The sequence below is a fragment of the Pristiophorus japonicus genome, unplaced genomic scaffold, assembly GCF_044704955.1.
Source record: "Pristiophorus japonicus isolate sPriJap1 unplaced genomic scaffold, sPriJap1.hap1 HAP1_SCAFFOLD_56, whole genome shotgun sequence".
NCBI lineage: Eukaryota > Metazoa > Chordata > Chondrichthyes > Pristiophoridae > Pristiophorus > Pristiophorus japonicus.
This window is the reverse complement of record NW_027254467.1, coordinates 2,336,341-2,358,161: the sequence shown is the minus strand read 5'-3', so window position 1 is coordinate 2,358,161 and position 21,821 is coordinate 2,336,341. Positions and strand designations below refer to the sequence as shown.

The 21,821-nt window shown below is 44.7% G+C and overlaps 1 long non-coding RNA gene across 2 annotated transcripts; it reads left to right on the top strand.

The window, feature by feature from the left end:
- The first annotated feature begins 1,167 nt into the window (after positions 1-1,167).
- On the top strand, positions 1,168-21,463 carry LOC139254519 (uncharacterized). Of its 2 annotated transcripts, none has more exons than XR_011592031.1 (4): positions 1,168-1,238; positions 4,008-4,096; positions 7,234-7,324; positions 20,535-21,463. It is a non-coding gene; the product is annotated as an uncharacterized lncRNA (long non-coding RNA). The 2 variants fall into 2 exon arrangements; XR_011592030.1 differs by lacking the exon at positions 1,168-1,238 and adding an exon at positions 1,249-1,600.
- Positions 21,464-21,821: the final 358 nt, after the last annotated feature.

Here is a 21,821-nt window from a genome sequence, read left to right as displayed (position 1 = left end):
TGACTATCCCAATCACTAATACCAATCCTAGTAAATAACCACAAACCACAACCACGAAACCTACATCTAAACCCATCCCGATTCCCAAGGCTAAGAACATAAGAACGAGGATTAGCAGTGGGCCATCTGGCCCCTTGAGCCCACCCCGCCATTCAATAATATCGTGGCTGATCTGATCTTGGCCTCAATTCCACTTCCCTGCCCTTTCCCCATAAACCTTGACTCCACCATCTTTCAAAAATCACTCTATCTGCAACTTAAATATTTTCAATGACCGAGTATCCACTGTTCTCTGGGGTAGAAAATTTCAAAGATTCACGACCCTCTGAGAGAAGAAATTCCTCTTCATTTCATTTTAAATGGGCGCCCCCTTATGCTCAGGATTTGCCACCTCGTTCTAGATTCCCCCACAAGAAGAAACAGAGATCAGTGGGTAAGCTAAAGACCTGATAAAGGAAGTAGTTAAACAATTATGTTGATGCAAGAAATATTGCAAGGTATGTTAGTAACAAGTAATTGTTATCAACTAACCTATCAAAATTAGCAAAGGCAATTACAAAGGTCAGAACATTTCAAAGTTGATCACATGCAGTTTGTGTGGAGATCTATTAAGCGCATTCAAAAATCGTTAAATACAGAAAATAACAGATTTACAGTCTGACGCAAGATAGTTCTTTCAAGGGTTGGTTGAAAGGAACGTTAAATGAGTGTAAAGTGAGTCACGCCAGTTCAGTCTGAGACACCCACAAGCCGTATACTCAAACGAAACAAGTTTGGGATTTGATTTGGGAAAAGATGAATTACGTGAGAAGTGAAATAATCTAGAGAAAGAAAAGGCCCAAAATGGAAGGGAAGGGAACATTAATTAGTCTCTTTTTATGGAGAAATCACATATTGGACACAGGGTGTTTGAAACAAGCTGATTTATTCAGTATTGAGACAGAACATTAATCTCCAGCTCAGGGACAGGGTTATTCAGAGCAGCAGAAACAAAGTCTGAGTGCCAGAATGAACATGGCTCAGTGCCCAATGGGAGCCAAGTAAATCCTGTCCCGTTCTCTCACCTGGTCTTTGGTATTTACCCAGCATTCCCCGCGACGGAGGATGTGCCGACCCCAGAGACCCGGTGCGCAGGCGCGAGACCTGGCTCTGTTTGGAGCATGCGCGGTGAGTGCAATGGCGGCGTGGACATGGTGATTATTTGTTCCTCAAAACAGCTCAGTGTCCGCGGGGCGGAGGTGGGTAATGGACCAGCGGGTAGCCGGGGAGGCTATATAAATAACTGGTGCCCGCCGGAAGCCCGGAATAATAACCGGAATATCGGCGACTGCAGCCTCGAGGCTTTCTCCCGGTCACAAGCCCGGGGTAACGGCGGCCATCTTTGTACAGGAAGGCAGGGTCAGTCCTCCGCCATCTTGGTTCAGTGAGCAGCAAAGCGCATGCGCGGCCATCTTTGTAAAGTAACAGCTGAGTTATTTTATTCTCACACCTTGGATTTCTCATTGTTCTGATCTCCAAAGTGTATCGTCCCAACCTTCTCAACCTGTCCTCATCAGAGAACCCCCTCCTCGCCGGAATCAGCCTCTGAACAGCCTCCAATGTAAGTATATCCTTCCTTAAACACACAGTATTCCAGGTGTGGTCCCACCAATACCCTGCACATTTGCAGCAGGACTTCTCTGCTTTTTATTCTATCCCCCTTACAATAAAGGCCAACATTACATTTGCCTTTCTGACTACTTCCTGAACCTGCAGACTAACTTTTTGTGTTTTATGCACAAACACCCTCAGGTCTCTCTGTCCTGTAGCACTTTGCAATTTTTCTCCATTTAAATTATAATTTGCTTTTCTATTATTTCTGCTAACGTGGATAACCTCACATTTTCCCATATTATACTCCATCTGACATTTTTGCCCACTCATTTCACCTGTCTATATCCCTTTGCAGATTTGTTGTGTCCTCAATTTGCTTTCCCACCCATCTTTGTATCATCAGCAAACTTCGCTACATTACCCTCGGTCCCTTCTTCCAAGTCATTAATATAGATTGTAAATAGTTGAGGAGCCAGCACCGATACCTGCGGCACCCCACTGGTTACCATTTGCCAACTGGAAAAAGACCCATTTATCCCGACTCTCTGTTTTCTGTTAGTTAACCAATCCTCTAAACATGCTAATATACTGCCCCCAACCCAGTGAGCTTTTATCTTGTGCAGTAATCTCTTACGTGGTACCTTATCAAATGCCTTCTGGAAATCCAAATACACCACATCCACGGGTTCCGCCTTAACCATCTTACTCATTACATCCTCAAAGAACTCCAGCAAATTTGTCAAACATGACTTCCCTTTCATGAAGCCATACTGACTCTGCTGGATTGAATCATGCTTTTCCAAATGTCCCGCTACTGCTTCCTTAATAATGGACTCCAGCATTTTCCCAATGACAGATGTTAGGCTAACTGGTCTATACTTACCTGCTTTTTGTCTGCCTCCTTTTTTAGAGAGAGGCATTCCATTTGCAGTTTTACAATCTGTTGGGATCGCCCCAGAATCCAGGGAATTTTGGTAGATTACAACCAATGTGTCCACTATCTCTGCAGCCACTTCTCTTAAAACCCTACGATGGAAGCCATCAGGGCAAGGTGACTTGTCTGCCTTTACTCCCATTATTTTACCGAGTACTACTTCATTATGAATAGTTATTATATAAAGTTCTTCCCTCACTATAGCCCCTTGATTATCCACTTCATTATTACTCTCAGTGACCGAGTGTTTTACTCTAATTAAACTGATCTCGGACTGTTTCTGTTAGATATTAACTCCTGCACGGTCCCAGCAAACACTCCCACTCCCTCGTCCCTCCGATGTTGCTGCAGGATTGCTTTGTGAAGACGGGCTCATGGAGAGAAACACCCTGCACGGAATGATCCCAAATTGATCATCTCCAAGGGACAAGGCTCCCAGCTTTAATCATTCTCTGTCCTTTCCCCCCAGGCGCAGTTCCTTTGCTCAGATTCTGATAAAAGTAAATTGGAAAAAGTGCACTTTGATTTTTACAGAATAATTTATTGCAGAGAGCTGCACATGCACGGTTCAGCCCCACCCACTGTGTCGATTCCCAGTGAGCAGAAGAGCACATGCCCTCCCCCAGCCCTGCCTGTGATCGCCATTCACTCAGTGAGTGGAAGAAGATGCTTTAAAACAGCCAGGAATGGTGACACCACGGTCCCGGGGTAAGGCATCGAGCAGCAGCCTCCTTACAGCAGCGCAGCACTTTGGGAGCGTGTCCGCAGATGGGCTCAGAGATTGGCATTGAGTCCGGGGGGAGTTCAGGGGGAGTCGGGAGCTGTGTGTAAGAGGCAGAGTGTACCAAGAATCAGTATCAGTGCGTGGTGTGAGTGGGGGAAGGGAGAGGCCATTTTCAGGCTGTGTGTGGAAAGTGTTTGTCCAGGGTAAGAGAGACAGAATGGGCAGAATCTGCTGTTTACAATCTGCTGCTTTCTCTCTCCAAACCAGGAGTGAACGTTCCTGGTTTAGTTCCCTCGGGGCTGTGTGTAAGGGGCAGAGTGGATCAGGAACTAGTTCCGGGACATGGTGTGCGTGGGGGAAGGGAGAGGCCATTCTCGGGCTGTGTGTGGACATTGTAAGTTAACAAAGAAAGTAAATCACCTCGCTCTTTCACATCATTGCTGCTTTCTTTCCCCAAACCAGTAGTGAATGTTCCTGATTCAGTTCCAATCTCACCGTGTCTGTTGTTCTCGGACAGTGAGCAGTGGAAACACAGCCTGACAGTGAGGATGTGAGGAGTTTCACAAAGTGCATATATTGCAGGCACCAGGAGAGGGGAGTGGGAGAAGATATTTTAAAGACCAGTTATATTGTTTCGGTGAGCTGAGTTCTCCAGAACCATGTTGCTGGTGGTCGAGAGATACATTGTCGCTCCCTCATATTCTCCCCCGCATCCATCTCTTAGAACTAATAATGTTCTCGTATTATTATTTTCAGAGCAAAATTCTTCAAACAGCCAGAACAAATGTGATCTTTCCTCCACCTGGAATACAAGGAACAGTGCAGGCAGCTCCTTCTCACACACAGTAAGTAGATTATCACTCACAGAGCGCAGAGACACAGAACTGGCCTCAATTCTATTGTCACAGACAGCAGATGCTGTCAGTCCCACAGTGATCTGAAGTGACAGAGTTACATTGTGAATCTTACAGCCACATGGAGCAGTATAATCAGATGCTGTTTCACCATTGAAACAGATCACACTGACAGGTACATTAAACACCCACACTCACTTGCCAGAAACTGGCAGGTAGAGATTAAATCACACAATCATCAATCAGAAAAAATGTCAAACAGAAGGTGTAAACCACAATCGCATATCAGAAGCTGACGCGTACAGAGCAAAAGCCATATTCATGTTTCAGAATCTGACGGATTCAGTAGTTAACTCCCCTGAACATACCAGAAGATGACAGGTGCAGAATAAACCCCACATTCCCGTACCATAGACTGACAGATACAGTATACAACAAACTCCCACGTATATGAAAGTGACAGTAACAGAATAAAATCCCCACTTGCATACCAGAGAGTGACAGGTAAAGTGTAAATCCCATGTGCACATATCGGAAAACTGAAAGGCAGTAAGTAACAATTTTACTTGCATCGCAGAAACTGATCGGGACAGAGTAAAATCCACACCTACATCAGAAAAATGACACATAGAAGGCAAAATCTTCACTCGCATATCAGAGAAATACAGGTTAAAAGTAACATTGATTGCCACTTTCGCATACCAGAGTCTGACAGATACAGAGTAAATTCCGCACTCACATAGCAGGAACTGACAGGTACTGTCTGAAGCATACAATCAAGTAGCAGGTACAAATACGTACAGGTTAAACCCAGACTAATAGACCAGAAACTGAGATGCACAGATTAAACCTCAACACACAGACCAAAACAGATAGCAAGTGTTTCTGTAGGTATATAAAAAGGAAAAGAGTGGCTGAAGTAAATGTTGGTCCCTTAGAGGATGAGACTGAGGAGTTAGTAATGGGGAACATGGAGATGGCAGAAACTCTGAACAAATATTTTGTATCAGTCTTTATGGTAGAGGACACTAACTATATTCCAACAGTGGATAGTCAAGGGGCTATGGCGGGGGAGGAACTTAACACAATCGCAATCACTAAAGAGGTGGTACTCAGTAAGATAATGGGACTAAAGACAGATAAATCCCCTGGACCTGATGACTTGCATCCTAGGGTCTTAAGAGAGGTAACAGCGGGGATTGTGGATGCATTGGTTGTAAGTTACCAAAATTCCCTGGATTCTGGCGATGTCCCAGCAGATTGAAAAACTGCAAATGTGATGCCCCCATTTAAAAAATGAGGCAGACAAAAAGCAGGACACTATCGACCAGTTATTCTAACATCTGTGGTTGAGAAAACGTTGGAGTCTATTATTAAAGAAGCAGCAGCAGGATATTTGGAAAAGCAAAATTAAGTCAGGTAGAGTCAGTATGGATTCATGAAGGGGAAATCATGTTTGAAAAACTTGCTGGAATTCTTTGAGGTTGTAACGAACAGGGTGGATAAAAGGAAACCAGTGGATGTGGTGTATTTGGACTTCCAGAAGGCATTTCACAAGGTGCCACATAAAAGGTTACCGCATAAGTTAAAAGTTCACAGGGTTGGGGGTAATATATTGGAATGGATAGATGATTGGCTAACGAACAGAAAACACAGAATTGGTATAAATGGTTAATTCTCTGGTTGGCAATCAGTAATGAGTGGGGTGCTGCAGGTATCATTGCTGGGACCCCAACTATTTACAATCCATATTAACGACTTGGAAGAAGGGACTGAGTGTAACGTAGCCATGTTTGCTGATGATACAAAGATGGGAGGAAAAGCAATGTGTGAGGAGGACACAAAAAATCTGCAAAAGGACATAGACAGGCAAAGTGAGTGGGCAAAGATTTGGTAGATGGAGTAAAAGTTGGAAAGTGTGAGGTCATGTTCTTTGGCAGAAAAAATAAAAGAGTAAGTTATTATTTAAGTGGAGAAAGATTGCAAAGTGCTGCAGTACAGGAGGACCTGGGTGTACTTATGCATGAAACACCAATTGGATAGTATGCAAGTACAGCAATTGATCAGGAAGGCCAATGGAATCTTGTTCTTTATTGCAAAGGGGATGGAGTATAAAAGCAGGGAAGTCTTGCTAGAGCTATACAGGGTATTGGTGAGGCCACACCTGGAATACTGCGTGCAGTTTTGGTTTCCATATTTATGAAAGGATATAATTGCTTTGGAGGCAGTTCAGAGAAGGTTCAATTAGCTGATTCCGCAGATGAGGGTGTTGACTAATGAGGAAAGGTTGAGAGGGTTGAGGCTGTACTCATTGGAATTCAGAAGAATGAGAGGTGATCTTATCGAAATGTATAACATTATGAGCGGGCTTGACAAGGTGGATGCAGAAAGGATGTTTCCACTGATGGGGGAGAATAAAACTAGAGGGCATGATCTTAGAATAAGGGGGAAATTCAGGAGGAGTCAGGGGCTCTGTGTAAGAGGCAGCATGGAGCAGGAACCAGTCTCGGTGTATGGTGTGAGTGGGGGAAGGGAAAGGGTATTCTCGGGCTGTGTGTAGACAGCGTGCGTCCAGGGTAAGGGAGACAGAATGGGCAGAATCTGCTATTTACAATCATTGCTGCTTTCTGTCTTCAAACCAGTAGTGAACGTTCCTGGTTTAGTTCAGTCAGGAGCTGTGTGTAAGAGGCAGAGTGGAGCAGGAAATAGTTCCGGAACATAGAGTGAGTAGGGGAAGGGAGAGGCCATTCTCGGGCTGTGTGTGGACAGTGTAAGTTAACAGAAAAAGTAAACCACCTCATTGTTGCTTTCTTTCCCCAAATCAGTAGTGAATGTTCCTGATTCAGTTCCAATCTCACCGTGTCTGTTATTCTTGGATAGTGAACAGTGGAAACACAGCCTGACAGTGAGGATGTGAGGAGTTTCACAAAGTGCATCCATTGCAGGCACCAGGAGAGGAGTGTGGGAGAAGATATTTTAAAGACGGGTTATATTGTGTCGGTGAGCTGAGTTCTCCAGAACCGTGTTGCTGGTGATTGAGAGATACATGGTCGCTCCCTCAGATACATCATATTCTCCCCTACATCCATAGCTTCGAACTAATAATGTTCTCGTATTATCATTCTCAGAGCAAAATTCTTGAACCAGCCAGAACAAATGTGATCTTTCCTCCTCCACCTGGAACACAAGGAAAGTGCAGGCACCTCCTTTTCACACACAGTAAGTAGATTATCACTGGCAAAGCACAAAGACACTGAACTGGCCACAATCCTATTATCACAGGCAGCAGAAGCTGTCAGTCCCACAGTGGTCCGAAGTGGCAGTGTTACATTGTGAATCTTACAGCCACGTGGAGCAGTAGAATCAGATACTGTTTCACCATTGAAACAAATCACACATTAAACACCCACACTCATTTGCCAGAAACTGGCAGGTCGAGATTAAATCACACAATCATCTATCAGAGAAAATGTGAAACAGAACGTATAAACCACACTCGCATATCAGAAGCTGACGGTTGCAGGGCAAACGCCATATTCATGTTTCAGAATCTGACAAGTTCAGTATTTAACCACCGAGCATACCAGAAGATGACAGGTGCAGAATAAAACCCACTTTCCCGTACCATAGACTGACAGATACAGTATACAGCACACACCCACATATATGAAAGTGACTAACAGAATAAAATTTGCACTTGCATACCAGAGAGTGACAGGTAAAGTGTAAATCCCATGTGCACATATCGGAAATCTGAAAGTCAGTAAGTAAAATTGTTACTTGCACCACAGAAACTGATAGGGACAGAGTAAAACCCACACATCAAAAAAATCACACGCAGAAGGCAAAATCTTCACTCACATATCAGAAATACAGGTAAAAAATAAAATTGATTCTCACGTTCACATACCAGAGACTGGCAGATACAGATTAAATTCCACACTCACGTAGCAGGAACTGACAGGTACAGTCTAAATCACACAATCAAATAGCAGGAACAAATAGGTACAGATTAAACCAGACTAACATAGCAGAAACTGAGAAGCACAGATTAAACCTCAATACACATACCAAAACCTGACATTTATAGAAAAATATACACACTTGCATATCAGTGTCTGAGAAATACAGTATAAAACCCACACTCACACATCAGAGGATGAGCGATACAGTATAAAAACCAACACTCATATATCAGAGGCTGAGCGATACAGTATAAAACCGACACTCACACATCAGAGGCTGACATGTTAAAATCCATATTCCCATAACATAAATTGATATACATTGAAATGCCAATACTCACCAATAATTGACAGGTACAGGGTAAAGACCTTTCTTCCATACCAGAAATTGATAGGTACAAAGGAAAGCCCATTGCAATTAAGCAGAAACTGTCAGGTATAGAGTAAGGCCCCCAATCACATATCAGAACTTGACAGGTACAGAATAAAACCCAGTCTCCCAGAACAGAAATGGAGATACAGAGACAGGCCCACACTCATCGCAGAGATAGATAGATACAGAGTGAAACTCAGACTCATTTCCCAGAAACCGACAGATTCAACATAAATACTCACCTCCATAACAAAAATTGACAAAACAATACTAACATACGTACGATGTATTATATCTGGACTTTAGCAAATATTTTGATAAGGTCCCACATGGTAGACTGGTCATGAAGGTTAAAGCTTGTGGGATCCAGGACAAAGTGGCAAGTTGGATCCAAAATTGGCTTGGAGGTAGGAAGCAAAAAGTAATGATTGATGGATGTTTTTGTGACTGAAAGGATGTTTCCAGTGAGGTTCCGCAGGGCTCAGTACTGAGTCCCTTGCTTTTTGTGGTTTATATCAATGATTTAAATTTGAATACAGGGAGTATGATTAAGAAGTTTGCAGATGACACAAAAATTCGCTGTGTGGTTGATAATGAAGAGGAAAGTCATGAGCTGCAGGAGGATATCAATCAATTGGTCAGGTGGGCAGAGCAGTGGCAAATGGAATTTAATTCAGAGAAGTGTGAGTTCATGCACTTTGGAAGGGCTAATAAGGAAAGGGTATACACGTTAAGCGGTAGGCCGCTTAATAGTGTCGATGAACAAAGGGACCTTGGAGTGTTTGTCCACAGATCCCTGAAAGTAGCAGGACAGCTGGATCAGGTGGTTAAGAAAGCATACGGAAAACTTGCCTTTATTGGTCGAGGCATAGAATATAAGAGCAGGGAGGTTATGTTTAAATTGTATTATACTTTAGTTAGGCCACAGCTGGAGTACTGCATGCAGTTCTTGTCGCCATATTATAGGAAGGACGTGATTGCACTCGAGAGGGTGCAGAGGAGATTTACCAGGATGCTGCCTAGAATGAAGAATCTTAGTTATGAGGACAGATTGGATATGCTGGGTTTGTTCTCATTGGAACAGAGGAGGTTGAGAGGAGACCTGATTGAGGTGTACAAAATGTTGAGGGGCCTGGATTTAGTGGATAGCAAGGGTCTATTTCCATTGGTGGAGGGATTTGTTATGAGGGGGCATAGCTTTAAGGTGGTTAGTGGAAGGTTTAGAGGGGATTTAAGGGGGCACTTCTTTACACAGAGTTGTGGGGACCTGGAACTTGGCGGTGCATGCAGAAACCCTCACCACTTTTAAGAGATGGCTTGATGGGTACTTAAAGTGCTATAACCTGCAGAGTTACAGACCTAGAGCTGGTAATTGGGATTAGACTGAATGACCCTTTGTTGGACGGCGCAAATATAATGGTATGTACTGCAGGGAATCGAATTCGACCAGGGTGATCTCCCGGAATTGTTTCGATCGCCTGGATGTGTCGGAGAGGAATTTTCCCAGATTTTTTCTCCCTCAATTGGCCTGTGTTTTTATCTGGTTTTTGCTTCTCCCAGGAGATTATTTGGCTTCGTTTGGTGTGTAAAATGTTTCAGTATAAGTTGTGTGAATCGGACTTGTTGGGCTGGGTGCTCTCTGCCTTTCCGTCATTTGTTCATAGTTTTATGTAACCTTTTGGGCCGCTGTCCAAGTGCCGTGCGGCTCTTTGTCGGCCCCCGTGGATATGATGGGCCGAAATTGCCTCGTTCTGTGCTGTAAGTTTATATGTTTCTATATTGGAGAATGATGGGTATAGAGCAAAGCTCACATTCACATAAGAGATGGAAAGATACAGCACAAAACACACATTCACACATCAGGAATGGAAAGAAGCAGAATGAAACCCACAGGAAATTACCAGAAATTGATAGGTACAGGATAAAACCCACAGTCTCGTATCAGAAACTGACTCCGATTAAAACCCTCATTCACATACCAGAGATGGACAGATACAAAGTAAAATCCACGCTCCCATAGCAGACACCCACAATTTAAGAACATAAGAAATAGGAGCAGGAACAGACCATACGGCCCCTCGATCCTGCTCTGCCATTTCATCATAGGCAGCCCCTCGGAATTGAGGAAGACTTGCTTCCACTCCTGAAGTGAGTTCATTGTGGCTGAACAGTCCAATGTGGGAGCCACAGAATCTGTCACAGGTGAGACAGACATTCGCTGAGGGAAGGAGTGGGTGGGACTGGTTTGCCGCACGCTCCTTCCACTGACTGCGCTTGACCACTTCATGCTCTCGGCGTTGAGATTCGAAGAAGTCCCGGATGCACTTTCTCCACCTAGGGCGGTCTTCGGACAGGCACCCCCAGGTGTCAGTGGTGATGTCGCACTTTACCAGGGAGGCTTTGAGGGTGTCCTTGTAACGTTTCCACTACCCACCTTTGGCTCGTTTGCCAGGAAGGAGCTCCACATAGAGCATTTGCTTGGGGAGTCTCGTCTCTGCATGCGAACTATGTGGCCTGGCCAGCGAACCTGATCGATTGTGATCAGTGCTTCAATGCTGGGGATGGGTTAGATCTCTTAATTTCCAATTAAATATGAACTCCGATTGTAGTTTTAGTGTAACTTTATTCTGTCAGCAGCAACAATCTTCTGGCTTTAAGCCAGGCCTTTGTCCTTCTGAGACCACATGGTCAAAATGGCTGTACTTATACCTGGTTCAATTTACAGAAAAGAACTCGCCTCCTTTGACATTAGCTCAATTGATATATTCTTAACCCCGAATTGGCTCACTGTCAAAGGTCCTGAAATGTCAAGTTGATTGATGACTTAATGCAATGTGCTCAGTCACATGTAGACATTGGAGTCTGTGTTTTTTCAACCTGTCTAAATGCAGCCTGTTTGAATTCTCTATCAATCCCCCTTTGATTCTTTCACAAACGGAATCATAACACATAAGGTATCACTGGTTAAATATTCTTCAAAATAAATTCATACATGTTAATAGAGTTTCCTTCTAAAATTTGTTGATGTGTTTCGCCACATATCCAGACTAGTAGCTTCCACACAAATTTACACCAACCCGAGTTCCATCGTGGCCACAATGGAAGTCTGGTTTTAGTAGGTTAATTAACCTTAGTCCAATTCCATCCAAATCAATATCTTAATTCAACCAGTAAAGAACCTTCCCTGAAACATAACATACCCCTGTGCTATGTACAGAGGGTCTGCTGGGACCTGCAATGTGTCTCACCTGCTGGACAGCAGCTATAGCCGCCTGGTTGCTACAACATTTAAACAACATAAACGAACAATATAAAAGTAAAATAATTACAACAAATGGAATTAAACCTTCCACCAATGAAGTTCCCATTGAACCTAGCCATTCAGTGGCTCCACTCCACAAAGTGAATGATGGGGGTTGCTTAAGTTTTTCCACCTCCTTTTGGATATGCTCCACTAAGTGGGTAATTTCTTCAGAGCTATCTGGGATATATGTGCAACACTCAGTTCCGAGTAGGGCGCAAGTACCTCCCTTTTCAGCCAGGATGTAATCAAGGGCCAGTCTATTCTGTCGGGCTACTGTGCGGATTGCTACCATTTCTGCATTGATTTTAACTAGGGCCTCTTAGGTATCATTGGCTACCCGTTCCACAACGGCTGCCATGTTAATGGATTCCCTTGCCAGTCTGGCGGTCTCGTACCTGGGGATCAGAATGGCAAAGAACCTCTCTGTTTCTGTGATAGCTCTCTTAGTACGGTGTAAATGTTCCGACAGTGACTTTATATGATACATATAAGGCACAATGTAGGCTAAATATCAGGATCCCTTGGGGCAGCCAAGGGTAGGCGTTGTGGCCACACACCCAATAGGTGCCATTATAGGCAATGAAGGTTAGCTGTTTTTTTGTCAGCAACACTCCGGGTCCTGTCCAGGCTTTTCCATCCGTTTTATTCTGAATCCCCGTTACGTTAAATATTCCCACATCAGCCCAGTTTGGATGGTTCTGTGGCTTGATTATATTATTATTCCGGGAGCAGTTACTATACCCCGTATTTTGGCCTCCTTTGATGTTTCTAATCAGACAGACCGATTCCCCCGGTCTTCCTATTCCCGTTGTATTAGTGATAACAAAAAATGGGGGCCGTTTGGAATTATTGTAGCATGGCTGGTATCCCCCTTCAAAGGTAGTCAGATTGTAACCTGCTGACTTCCATTTTCGCGCCCAGTTTTCCATATCCTGAAATTGCCTGTTTTGTTTTGATTAATTATCCACTCAGCCATTTCCGAGATGTTCAAGGGAAATGGCCTCAAGGGAATCCCTCCCTTTGAGTGAATAGGAATATGTGTACATACTCAACAACTGGAAATATTACCTTGTTTGGCATAAATGTATGACATATATAAAAAGGTATTTACATGTAATTCCCTTGGTACTCTACTATTTTCCTTTGGTGCAGAGGGCCGGCTAGTAAGAAGTAGGCCTATGCCTAGAATATCCACAACCATTAATACAGTAAATTTATACATTTTGGCAAAAAGTAATTGTCCTTATTAAATTTCAGCTTCAGTTACGGGTGCTCGTTTAACGTGTGAAGCGTGGATACAAGCTTTGTTTCCTTGGACTTTAACAGCTGTCTGGGTGGTCAATAACACTTGATAAGGTCCCTCCCACTTGGCACCCAAAGCTTCTTTATGCAACTTTTTCACATACACCCAGACTCCCGGGATGATGTCATGTCCTCCTTCGGATGGATTACCCCAAGCTGTTGATACCTGTTGGGAAACAGAACTAATAGCATTGGGTAGGTTCTGATAGTATGATAACAAAGTGTCACTCATTAAGTGAACATCAGCTTTCCTTAAATCAATAGTTCCTGGCAGCGATATGGGTCTTCCTGTTATAATTTCAAATGGGCTTAGACCTGTAGTTCTGTTTGGGGTTGCGCTAATGCTCCAAAGCACTATTGGTAGTGCCTGGGGCCACGGTGTTCCTTCTTGGTGATATTTGGCAAGCCGTTGTTTCAGAGTTCGATTCATTCGTTCTACTTGTCCTGATGATTGTGGATGATAAGGACAGTGTAAATCCCACGTAATGTTCAGTAACCTACAGACTTCTTGGCAGACAGCACCTGTGAAGTGTGTTCCCTGATCTGAGTCAATGCTACTCGGGACTCCCCATCGGGGAATGTAATCCTTACACAAGTCCTTTGCAGTGTGATTGGCTGTGGCTCTTTTAGTTGGGACAGCTTCTACCCATCGAGAGAATCTGTCGACCATGACAAGAATGTGAGTGTATCCTTGGCATGAAGGAAGAGATATATAATCAACCTGCAGATGCTGGAATGGTCCGACAGGGGCAGGGGGCCTCAGTTGGGGCATTACCGTGATGGGTCCAGAATTATTTTTCTGGCAGACCACATAGCGGTCTGCTTCCAGCTGGGCATGTTTTTTAAATCCCCGACACCACCAGCTTTTCTGGAACCGTGCTGTCATCTGTTGTGAGGCCAAGTGTCCCCACGAGTGGATCTGTTGGGCTAACAAAGGCACAAGCGCTTGTGGCGCGACTGGCTTGTCGGTAACTCTTTGTCTCCAGACACCATCTTCACATAGCTTAATTCCTGAATCAATCCATGTCCATTTTTCCTCTCGGGAGCACTCGCCTGGCATTGTTTGAAGGTCTCGTGTCAGAGTCCTGAGTGCTTTCAATCTGCACCTCTGTGTTGGTTCTTCTGGGGGAAGGCCCTGTGCAGCGGCATCTTTAGCTGCCTGGTCGGCTAGGGCATTTCTCTGTGCTTCCGCAGTATTTTCCTTGGTATGGGCCTTACACTTCAGGATGGACACTTCCTGAGGTAATTGTATGGCCTCTCGTAAGTCTCAGACTTCTTTTCCATTTCGGATAGGTGTACCAGCAGCAGTGAGGAATGCTCTTTAAGGCCATAACAGACCAAAGTCGTGAGCGACTCCAAAAGCATAACGCGAATCTGTGTCGACATTAGCTGTCTGTCCTCCTGCTATTCGACATGCTTCTGACGGGGCCCGTAACTCGGCCTGTTGTACTGACGTTCCTGATGGTAAACATCCTTTTACCACTACCTCATATAAGGTTGTAACTGCCCATCCTGCTTTTCTGGTACCATTGTCAACAAAGGAGGAACAATCTGTAAACAGGATGAGGTCTGGGTTGTGCAGAGGCTCCTCTACTGCTAAGGCTGCTTCTTCTGTTTCTTTTAAAATCTCCACGCAGTCATGCTCTTCACACTCTCCCCCCTCTTGCTCCCTCGATTCTGACATCGGGAGCATAGTTGCGGGAATAACAGGGCTGGCCCGGACGATATGGTGATTAGGAGCTTCCAAAACTGCTGTCCAGCGGGTCCATCTTGCTGCCGTCGCCTGAGACATTCTTTTCAAAGACAGCAAAGCGTGTACGGTGTGGGGACACTTGACAATCAGCTTTTGGTCGAGGACTAGACCCGCAGTGGTCATTACCGCTCGACATGTAGCTTCCATGGCCCTTAGGCAACTTCCCCATCCGAGGGCTACCGCATCTAGTTTTGCCGAATAATAGCCAATTGGTCTTTGCCGATCCCCATGTTCTTGTGTCAATATAGCTGTCATATATCCTTCTTTCTCATGGACTAACAGGATAAATGGCTTACCACTGTCGGGGATTCCCAGAGCCGGTGCTGAACACAAAACCTTTTTCAAACTCAGGTAGGCCTCTTGCTGTTCCTTAGTGAGGGTGATGGCTTCTTTAGAGGCACGTTTCCCCTTTAAAATATCAGTGACTGAGCAAGCTGTGTGAAGGAGTCAATCCTATTTCTGTTGAAGTTACACAATCCCAAAAAAGACCTTAGTTCCTGAATAGTGGTGGGTTTTTAGCAGCCCGAATGGCTGCAGTTCTATCCTAGTTAAGTTATCTCTTTCCTTCTGAAATCTGTTCTCCCAGGTATACCACCTCTTCTTGGGATTTTTGTGCTTTGTCGATGCTGGCTTTATGTCCTTTCAGCTAAAGGTGGTCCAGCAAAGCTCGTAAATCTTGTTCATGCTGTTCTTCCGTGTTTGAAGCTAGCAGGATATCGTCTACATATTGGATGACTGTGGATGACAGGGGAGGTAATTCTCACAAATGGCTTTGTAAAGCCATGTGGAATACCGTAGTGCTGTTGTGGAAACCCTGCGGTAACCGGGTCCAAGTATACTGTTGTCCTTGGACCGTGAAAGCAAACCACTGTCGAACCTCCGGTGCCAGAGGCACCGACCAAAATCCATTGGCCATATCTATAACCGAGAAATATTTATGTTACGTTTTGAGAGCATTAAAAATGGTGGAAGGATCCGTGAACAAAGGAGCTTTGATCAATACACTGGTTAGCTTTCCTATAATCGACAGTCAAACGCCAAGTCTCATTAGATTTCTGTACGGGCCACACGGGGCTATTGGAGGAGTTATGCATTTTAATAAGCACCCCTTGTTTCTCCAATTGCTGAATAACCGGTAAGATTCCCACGATGGCAGTTGGACTGATGGGATACTATTTAGCGCATGGAGGCTTGGTCCTGGTAAATGACATAGGCTCCATCTGGAGTAGGCTACAATCGTTCTTATCTTTAGTCCATATCGGGTGTTCCTTCAATTCTTCTTTCTTCAAAGTTCTAATTGACCACGTCACCCGACAATCCTCGAAATGCAATGATGAATCTACTTGGAATAGAATGCCCATTCCCAAAAGGGGTTGATCTACTGGGCCTATCCAGACCGGCGTGGTTAATTCATGTGGACCCAGCCCTTTAAGTACCCGTGTTGTCTTTTTAATTTCCATTTCATGGCCCCCAACTCCAGAGGGTGTACGTGCCCTACCATCCAACGACAAAAAGTCTCCATATTGTAGGGGTAAGCATGTTAATTCCACCCCGTGTCGAAAAGACAGTCCACATCCTTATCGCCCATCCTCACAGTTATATATAGCCCATCTCCCTTTTGTAGTATTAGTGTGAGGAGGTGGATCAGGGTGGGCTCTAATCGTTTTTTGCTATCCCAAGTAACTCCTTCTGTTGTTGTATTGTCAGTCGCTTAAATGCTTCTATGAGGTCGTTATCTTCTGACAAGCCTGGTTTGTTGGCTGAATTGTATCCCTGGCTGCGTCCTCTTCCCCAGCCACGACCTTGCTGTTTTGCCTTGCATGTCTTGGCCCAGTGACCTTCTTTCCCACAATAATGACATTTTACAGGTAATTTTCCTACTAACTGTTTATCGGAATCCTGGGATTTCCATCCCATAGCCTGTACAGCTCGGACTTTAGCTCCCATATCCCGATGTAATTGGTTAGATTGATCCACCAATGCTGCAAAGGTAGTTCCTCTACTTTCCCAGTCCGGTAACACTACCTCAAGCATTTTGGACAGTTCTGGCTTCAGACCTGCCACGAAAGCTGCTTTCAGGGGTCCAAACACTTGTTCATCCATTTCCTCATCCGTATTATTCATACCCGAATGTTCTAGCCACGTGTATCTAAACCGCTCGTCATACTCCCGGACCTCCTCTGTTCCTTTCTGTTGGCAGGCTGCAATTTTTCCCCAGTCTGTCTTAGCTGGACTGAAGGCTTGCAGCCAGTTTAATCGCCTCCTATCCTGCGTTTAATTCTTGTTCATCCTGCCTCAAAGCTTCTTCTACCTTGTCGTGCAATTTTCTTCCCTGTGTTTTTGGCACCATTATGGTCAAAATTTGCACTCCGTCCCAGGGATGAAGTTGATATATATTTCTAAAGCGGTCAAATTAGTCCCACGTTTTTACTCCCCCTTTCTTTGGATTGGGCAATTCCTTGGACCATTTATCAATTTTCTCTGGCTCAGCCGGATCATGAACTAAATATTCTGCATACACCCTTTTCCTCGTTTTTTTGGTTCCACCCTCATCCGCAGTCTCTTCCGATTTGACTACAACTCGTCTTTTTTTAAATGGGGCAAAGCGCACACCTAATTCTTCATCCTCCGACACTGTATCGTCGGAGGATTCAGAATCCGTATCTATTCCTCGGTCGTGTCTTCGGGTTTGTGCTTTTAATTGATCCAAACATGGGTACCCTGGGAATTGATCGATACATTTTCCTTTTCCTATCACTGTCTCCTTGACCAAATGATTTTTTCCATTCTTTAATTTCAACTTTAAGATCTTTAACTTCCGCTTCCGACTTTTCAAGTTGAAGTTTTTTCTGTTAGACCAGTGCACAAACAGCTTGCAATTGGTCCGTTGTACTGGTCAGTTCTCGATCATGTTGGGAACGCATTATAATTTCATTCCGCTTTCGGATCTTTTCCATAACGGCTAGGGACCATCTAGTTCGCTCTTTATTTTTCATACAGGTCGTTTTTCCCCAGACCCTTTTAATCTCGTCCAAGGACCATTATCCTTTGGAGGTTCCGTACTTTTGTTCGATCTTAATACAGGTTTTAGATAAGTCGAGTTGTTGCTGTATGTATTCTTTCAACTGTTGGAGGATTTCATCTATCAAAACCTCAGGTGGCGCCTGCCCACCTTTAACAGTTGTAGGCAATTCTTTGCTCTTATCTCCTGCTGCCACACTACTGATTTCTTTACTGGGGTCTCGAGTCGTAGGCTTTTCAGCCGTTCAGTAGGTCGGTGATTAATTCACTAACGCACCGCCGAAGTTAGACGTCTATGGGACCTCAAGCCGACTACCAACTGGAGGGTTAGCAAACCGGAGGCTTTCGGAATCGCGTAGAAGGAGAGGCGAATTTAGACTTTTGACCGAGGACTTTTATAAAGAGGAGTCCTTACCTCAGTATGTAGGTCCGATGTCCAAAATTCAGTTTCTTCCCTCAGCGATCCTGTTCATGACGCCAAAATTGTTACATCTCCTAATTTCCAATGAAATACGAACTCCGATTGTAGTTTTAATGTAACTTTATTCTGGCAGCAACAACAAGCTTCTGGCTTTAAGCCAGGCCTTTGTCCTTCTGAGACCACATGGTCAAAATGGCTGTACTTATACCTGGTTCAATTTACAGAAAAGAACTTGCCTCCTTTGACCTTATTGGCTCAATTGATATATTCTTAACCCCGAAATGGCTCACTGTCAAAGGTCCTGAAATGTCAAGTTGATTGATGACTTAATGGAATGTGCTCAGTCGCATGCAGACATGGGAGTCTGTGTTTTCTCAACCTGTCTAAATGCAGCCTGTTTGAATTCTCTATCAGGATGTTAGCCTGGACGAGGACACTGATGTTGATACGCCTGTCCTCCCAGGGGAGTTGCAGGACCTTGCAGAGACATCTACATTTAATACGATCATGGCTGATCCGATCATGGACTCGGGTCCACTTCCCTGCCCACTCCCCATAACCCCTTATTCCCTTATCGGTTCAGAAACTCTCTATCTGTGGCTTAAATGTATTCAATGTCCTTGGTTCCTCAGCTCTCTGAGGAAGCGAATTCCACAGATTTACAACCCTGTGATAGAAGAAATTCCTCCTCATCTCCGTTTTAAATGGGCGACACCTTAATCTAAGATTATGCCCCCTAGTTCTAGTCTCCCCTATCAGTGGAAACATCCTCTGTCCATCCATCTTGTCAAACCCCGTTATAATCTTATACGGTTTGATAAATCACCTCTCTTTCTTCTGAATTCCAATGTGTAGAGTTCCAACCTCCTCAACCTTTTCTCATAAGTCAACCCCTCATTTCCGGAATCAACCTAGTGAACCTTCTCTGAACTGCCTCCAAAGTACGTATTTCCTTTTGTAAATAAAAAAACCAAAACTGCATGCAGTATTCCAGGAGTGGCCTCACCAATAACCTGTGTAACTGTAGCAAAACTTCCTTGGTTTTATCCCCTTTGCAATAAAGGCCAAGACTCCATTGGCCTTTCTGATCACTTGCTGTACCTGCATAGTAATCTTTTGAGTTTCATGCATAATTACCTCCAGGTCCCGCTGTAATGCAGCACTTTGCAATCTTTCTCCATTTAAGTAATAACTTGCTCTTTGATTTTTTGTGCCAAAGTGCATGACCTCACACTTTCCAATATTATAGTCCATCTGCCAAATTTTTGCCCACTCACTTAGCCATTCTGTGTCCTCTTGCAGATTCTGTGTCCTCCTCACACATTGCTTTTCCTCCTTCCTTTGTAACGTCAGCAAACTTGGCGAGATTACACTCTGTCCCTTCTTCCAAATCGTTAACATAGATTGCAAATAGTTGGGGTCCCAGCACCGATCCCTGCGGCAGAGACAGCATGGATTTATGAAGAGGAAGTCATATTTGACAAATTTGCTGGAATTCTTTGTGGATGTAACGAACAGGGTGGATAAAGTGGATGTGGTGTATTTGGAATTCCAGTCGGCATTTGACACTAATTAATGATTGCCAAACAGTGAATGAACCATTTATCCCGACTCTCTGTTTTCTATTAGTTAGCCAATCCTCTATCCATGCTAATATATTACCCCCAACCCCGTGAACTTTTATCTTGTGCAGTAACCTTTTATGTGGCACCTTGTCAAATGCCTTGAGACAGAGCTGCTGGTCAAGCCTGCACCCCCCCCCCAAACCAGGGCAACACGGCCCGCGGCTCTCGGGCAATGCAGCTCTCGGGCCCAGAGTCAGGTTCCACTCCCAGCACCAGCAAACCCCAGGGGCAGCGCCTCCCCCACACCAGGAAAACAACAACTTACACTTACACAGCAGGCCCAGCAATTCCCAGCCGCTCTGTATCAGGGTGGGCGCTGGATGTGGAAGTTACTCCCTGGCCTCCTGTGTGGGTCTGTTTGTTGCATCAGTTTCAGCTGGATGGAGAGGGGGGAGAAGCTGCTCGGATTCACTCCCGGTAATTCTGGGCCCAGTGGGACCAACAATTTCCCATGTGGGCCTGTCGAGGGAGGTGGGTTCCCTTCCCTGAAGGACAGTAATGGCCCAGATGTTTTTCTACGACAATCCGGCAGCTTTCATGGTCACTTTTTTCTAGTGCCGGCCCCACAAATGATCAGATTCATTAAGCTCAATTTCACAATCTGCCTTTGTGTTTTTGTTGGTTCTCTCTCACTCACTTTTTCCTGTTTGAAATTCACTTTACAGGGTGTTAAAAGGGGAGGATTTCTAGACCGAAAGCTCAAACCAAACATCACCTCAAGATCTGACAGTCACTCAATCCATTGGGACTGGAATATCATCAGCTTTTGACCATGGAAGCAGAAACCACTGTTCACAGTGGGGAGAAACGGTACACGTGCTCTGTGTGTGGACAAGGCTTCAGCCAATCATCCAACCTGGAGAGACACAAGCGCAGTCACATTGGGGATAAACCATTTAAATGTGGGGATTGTGCCAAAAGATTCAACTACCTGTCCCAGCTGGAAACACATCATCGAATTCACACCGGGGAGAGGCCGTTCACCTGCTTCGATTGTGCGAATGGATTTACGACATCATCCGACCTGCGGACACATCAGCGAGTTCACACTGGGGAGAGGCCGTTCACCTGCTCGACTGTGGAAAGGGATTGACTCAGTCATCCAACCTTCTAACTCACCAGCGTGTTCAAACTGGGGAGAGGCCGTTCACCTGCTCTGGGTGTGGGAAGGGATTCACTGCATTATGCTACCTGCTGGCACATCAGCAAGTTCACACTGGGGAGAAACCTTTTAAATGATCTCACTGTGAGAAGAGTTTTAAAATCAAACAGCACCTCCTGACACACCAGCGAGTTCACACTGGGGAGAGGTCATTCACCTGCTCTGAGTGTGGGAAGGGATTCACTCGGTCATCCCACCTGCAGACACACCAGCGAGTTCATACTGGGCAGAGGCCTTTTAAATGTTCTGACTGTGAGAAGAGTTTTAAAAGCAAACAATACCTGCTGAGACACCAGCGAGTTTACAAGTGACTGCAGGGGTTGGACTCTGCTATTATTGCTGCTGTTAATCACATCCCGGACTGAATCGTGTTCATTCTGATAGTTGGGGTTTATAACTCCTGTAACGCTGGTGTTAATAAATCTATATAGACACGCAAATTAGTCTTGCTTTCAGCACATTCCTGTGGATTTTTGTCTTTGCCACCTGAGTGTTTAGCGCCACCTGAGTGTTTAGCATCACCTGGCTGGAGCTGAGAAAGGACAATCTGGGGGGGAGGATCTTACAGGGGGAACAGAACTTCACGCTGGACACAGTCCTTCAGGGCCACACTGAGAGGGGCAAGCAGCACTTTAGTCTTTCTCATCTCTCTTCACTGACAGCAAAGTTGCCATGAGGATTAATCCTGACATGTGTACGGTCCAGATGATACCACTTAAGGGTGATTATAGAGATGGGATGGGCGCTCTTTCAGCCTCTTGCCCATATCTACAACAGCACAGTAGAGTCA